Here is a 5,587-nt window from a genome sequence, read left to right as displayed (position 1 = left end):
TTATGAAGCTGGCCTATTGACCCGGATTTTTCAGGAGAAAATGTCAAGGACTTAAGGATGATCAGGTGCTGGCTTACAAGAATATATAACCCGGAGCACAACCTGTCAAATTTGTTCTTGTGTTTATGTTGTAGGATCATTTTAACATGGATAAATCCAAATTAAACTAGGGGCTAATGTCGGGGAGATACCCCGCGGTATAAACCACCGGATGTATGACCCGGCTAGAGCTTGGCGACCCACTTAGACCTGGCGGTTTACGATTCATCGGGGACCCGGCGGGTCCAAGCGGGTCGCCAGTGAGTCGCCAAGCTCTAGCCGGGTCATACATCCGGCGGTTTATACCGTGGGGTATCTCCCCGACAAAAAGGATAACTTTGAGGTGGTTTCGTACCCTACCATAATCTCTTCGTTTTTCTCCGCTATTAGTGACTTTGGAGTGACGCTTTGTTGCATGATCCAATTATGTTATTATTGTTGATAGAACTTGCACTAGTGAAAGTATGAACCCTAGGCCTTGTTTCCTAGCATTGCAATACCGTTTATGCTCACTTTTATCATTAGTTACCTTGCTGTTTTTATATTTTTCAGATTACAAAATCCATTATCTACTATCCATATTGCACTTATATCACCATCTCTTCGCCGAACTAGTGCACCTATACAATTTACCATTGTATTGGGTGTGTTGGGGACACAAGAGACTCTTTGTTATTTGGTTGCAGGGTTGTTTGAGAGAGACCATCTTCATCCTACGCCTCCCATGGATTGATAAACCTTAGGTCATCCACTTGACCGAAATTTGCTACTGTCCTACAAACCTCTGCACTTGGAGGCCCAACAACGTCTACAAGAAGAAGGTTGTGTAGTAGATATCAAGCTCTTTTCTAGCGCTGTTGCCGGGGAGGTGAGTGCTTGAAGGTATATCTTTAGATCTTGCAATCGAATCTTTTAGTTTCTTGTTTTATCACTAGTTTAGTTTATAAAATAAAACTACCAAAAAATGGAATTGAGTTTGCCTCATACGCTTCATCTTTTTAATATCTTTCGTGAGAATAATGGAAAGGAAAATTGTGCTCAAGTGCTAGAAGAAGAAGTCTATAAAATGTTTGGCACTAAATATTTGAATGATGAGCATGATTGCAATGTTATTAGTATGAACTCTTTGAATATCCATAGTAGTAATGATGATTGCACTAGTCATGATGAAAATATCTCTTATAAGCATGTCAATTTTTGTGGAGTGCATAGAGTCTGCAAATACATACCAAAAAGGGAAGATAGATTTTTTAAGAGGCATAAGTATTTGGAAAATAAATGGTTGCAAGAAAGGCTAAATGTTAGTGTTGAAAATTTAAAATATCTTAGCCATACTTGTGAACTTTGCAATGAACATGGTCATTTAAATATCAAATGCAAATTGTTTCATGATCGAATCGTGTCCAAAAATTGTGATGACTTGATTTCCCTTGCACATCATAATGAACTTAGTTTGCTTTTGGGTTATGAAGAAATGAAATGTCAAACTAAGCTTATTCTAGAATATAACCTCAAGAAATTCCTCGATATTGATCTAGAAGAAATTTATATGTATTGTGCGGTGAATTGCATTGAAAATCCTTATATTGCCAATTACATAAAGAAAACAAAACAAATAGAAGATGAAGAGAATAGTAACAAAAGGGAAGAGACTTCCCAATATTCTCCTATTATGTCTTATGATGAATCAGGTAACGAGGAGGAGCCTTCTATTCGACCAATCTCATTAATAAGGAGATCCAAAAGAGGATTGAACCCACACATGATGTGAAGAAGAAAAATAAAAGACGGAGAAGTAAAGGTAGAAAGGTATCTCTCCCAAATGATGTTGCTCCTGCTACTCATTGTGATGATGATAATTGCTATACTATCGGTGCTCTTCATACTATTAATGATGAGAGTGATTATGCTTATGATATGAAAAGGCCCATGCTTGGGGAGGCTATGTTTAATGAAGATGATGTTTTTGAGAATATATTTGCTGCAATTAATGTTTGTCCCAAGCTTGGGGAAGCTATGTTTAATGAAGATGATATTTGTAGTCTCCCAAGTTTTGATATGCAAATTTATTATGATGATAGCACGCCTCCTACTTATGATGATTATATTGATGAAAGTGGATTTGGAGAGGTCATGACTTTATTTAGTAGTGATTCCACTATCTTGGAAGAGGTTTCAATCAATTATGACGAGAACAAAGTTGCTACTTATGATGATTACTATGATGATACTTATGCTATAAAAAGTAGAGATGATTATATTTATAAAACTTGTCATGATTATGATTACCCTTTTTCTGAACATTACTCCTTTAATGTGGAAACAATTTATAGTATTCTAGTCTCTTATGATACTCCCACTATTCCGATTGAGAAGAATTTTGCTTATGTGGAGAGTAGTAAATTTTCTATGCTTGTAGATCATGAAAAGGATGCTTTAGGTGCTGGTTATATTGTTGAATTCATTCATGATGCTACTGAAAATTATTATGAGGGAGGAACATATGCTTGTAGGAATTGCAATAATATCAAGTTTCCTCTCTATGTGCTTAAAGTCCTGAAGTTATGCTTGTTTTGCCTTCCTATGCTAGTTCATTGTTGTTCCCATAAGTTGTTTAACCACAAAATCCCTATGCATAGGAAGAGGGTTAGACTTAAATGTGCTAGTCATATTCTTCATGATGCTCTCTTTATGTTACAATTCTTATCTTTTACATGAGCATCATTGAAATCATGATGCCTAGCTAGGGCGTTAAACGATAGCGCTTGTTGGGAGGCAACCCAACTTTATTTTTGTTCCTTGCTTTTTGTTCCTGTTTAGTAATAAATAAATCATCTATCCTCTGTTATGATTGTGTTTTTTATGTTTCAATTAGTGTTTGTGCCAAGTAAAGCCTTTAGGATCTTCTTGGGTGATTGTTATTTGATCTTGCTGTAAAAAACAGAAAGTATGCGCTCACGAGAATAGTTTTCATTTCTTACCAGAGAGCGATAAAATAATAATTCCACTTGAAGTATATTAATAAGCAAATTGCCTAGGACTTCCTAATTTATCAGCATTTTTGGAGTTACAGAAGTATTCGAAACCTACAGATTACTACATACTGTTCTGTTTTTGACAGATTCTGTTTTCTATGTGTTGTTTGCTTATTTTGATGAATCTATGAGTAGTATCGGAGGGTATGAACCATAGATAAGTTGGAATACAGTAGATATTACACCAATATGAATTTAGAATGAGTTCACAACAGTACCTAAGTGGTGATTTATTTTCTTATACTAACGGAGCTTATGAGTTTTCTGTTAAGTTTTGTGTTGTGAAGTTTTCAAGTTTTGGGTGAAGATTCGATGGACTATGGAATAAGGAGTGGCAAGAGCCTAAGCTTGGGGATTCCCAAGGCACCCCAAGGTAATATTCAAGGAGACCAAAAAGCCTAAGCTTGGGGATGCCCCGGAAGGCATCCCCTCTTTCGTCTTTGTTCATCGGTAACGTTACTTGGAGCTATATTTTTATTCACCACATGACATGTGTTTTGCTTGGAGCGTCTTTTTTTTTTGCTTGCTGTTTGAATAAAATACCAAGATCTGAAATTGTTAAATTTTAGAGAGTCTTCACATAGTTGCATAATTATTTGACTACTCATTAGTCTTCACTTATATCTTTCAGAGTAGTTTGTCATTTGCTCTAGTGCTTCACTTATATCTTTTTAGAGCACGGCGGTGGTTTTATTTTATTGAAATAGATGAACTCTCATGTGTCACTTATATTATTTTGAGAGTCCTAAACAACATGGTAATTTGCTTTGGTTATGAATTTAGTCCTAATATGATGGGCATCCAAGAGGGATATAATAAAAACTTTCATATAAAGTGCATTGAATACTATGAGAAGTTTGATACTTGATGATTGTTTTGAGATATGAGGTTGGTAATATTAAAGTCATGCTAGTGAGTAGTTATGAATTTGAGAAATACTTGTGTTAAAGTTTGTGATTCCCGTAGGATGCACGTATGGTGAACCGTTATGTGATGAAGTCGGAGCATGATTTATTTATTGATTGCCTTCCTTATGAGTGGCGGTCGGGGACGAGCGATGGTCTTTTCCTACCAATCTATCCCCCTAGGAGCATGCGCGTAGTACTTTGTTTCTATAACTAATAGATTTTTGCAATAAGTATGCGAGTTCTTTATGACTAATGTAGAGTCCATGGATTATACGCACTCTCACCCTTCCACCATTACTAGCCTCTCTAATACCGCGCAACTTTCGCCGGTACCATAAACCCACCATAGACCTTCCTCAAAACAGCCACCATACCTACCTATTATGGCATTTCCTGTTGGGGAACGTAGCAATTTCAAAAAAAATCCTACGCACACGCAAGATCATGGTGATGCATAGCAACGAGAGGGAAGAGTATCGTCCATGTACCCTCATAGACCGTAAGCGGAAGCGTTAGCACAACACGGTTGATGTAGTCGTACGTCTTCACGACCCGACCGATCCAAGTACCGAACGCACGGCACCTCCGAGTTCAACACACGTTCAGCTCGACGACGTGCCACGAACTCCGATCCAGCAGAGCTTAGAGGGAGAGTTCTGTCAGCACGACGGCGTGATGACGGTGATGATGATGCTACCGACGCAGGGCTTCGCCTAAGCACCGCCATGATATGACCGAGGTGGATTATGGTGGAGGGGGGCACCGCACACGGCTAAAAAATCAGTGATCAATTGTTGTGTCTCCAAGGGGTGCCCCCCTCCCCGTATATAAAGGAGTGGAGGAGGGGGAGGGCCGGCCCTCTATATGGCACGCCTTAGGGGAGTCCTACTCCCACCGGGAGTAGGATTCCCCCTTTCCTAGTAGAACTAGGGGCCCTTCCAAGTAGTAAGAGTATGAGAGAAGGAAAGGGAAAAGAGAAGAGAAGGAAGGAGGGGGCGCCGCCCCTCCCCCTAGTCCAATTAGGACTAAGCATTGGGGGGCGCGCAACCTCTCCTCTCTCTTTCCCCTAAAGCCCAATAAGACCCATATACTCCCCAGCAAATTCCCGTAACTCTCCGGTACTCCAAAAAATACCCGAATCACTCGAAACCTTTCCGATGTCCGAATATAGTCGTCCAATATATCGATCTTTACGTCTCGACCATTTCGAGACTCCACGTCATGTCCCCGATCTCATCCGGGACTCCGAACTACCTTCGGTACATCAAAACACATAAACTCATAATATAAATCGTCACCGAACGTTAAGCGTGCGGACCCTACGGGTTCGAGAACTATGTAGACATGACCAAGACACGTCTCCGGTCAATAATCAATAGCGGAACCTGGATGCTCATATTGGCTCCTACATATTCTACGAAGATCTTTATCGGTCAAACCGCATAACAACATACGTTGTTCCCTTTGTCATCGGTATGTTACTTGCCCGAGATTCGATCGTCGGTATCTCAATACCTAGTTCAATCTCGTTACCGGCAAGTCTCTTTACTCATTCTGTAATACATCATCCCGCAACTAACTCATTAGTTACAATACTTGCAAGGC

The sequence above is a fragment of the Triticum dicoccoides genome, chromosome 1A, assembly GCF_002162155.2.
Source record: "Triticum dicoccoides isolate Atlit2015 ecotype Zavitan chromosome 1A, WEW_v2.0, whole genome shotgun sequence".
In the NCBI taxonomy this organism is placed as follows: domain Eukaryota; kingdom Viridiplantae; phylum Streptophyta; class Magnoliopsida; order Poales; family Poaceae; genus Triticum; species Triticum dicoccoides.
This window is presented reverse-complemented; position numbering follows the sequence as displayed.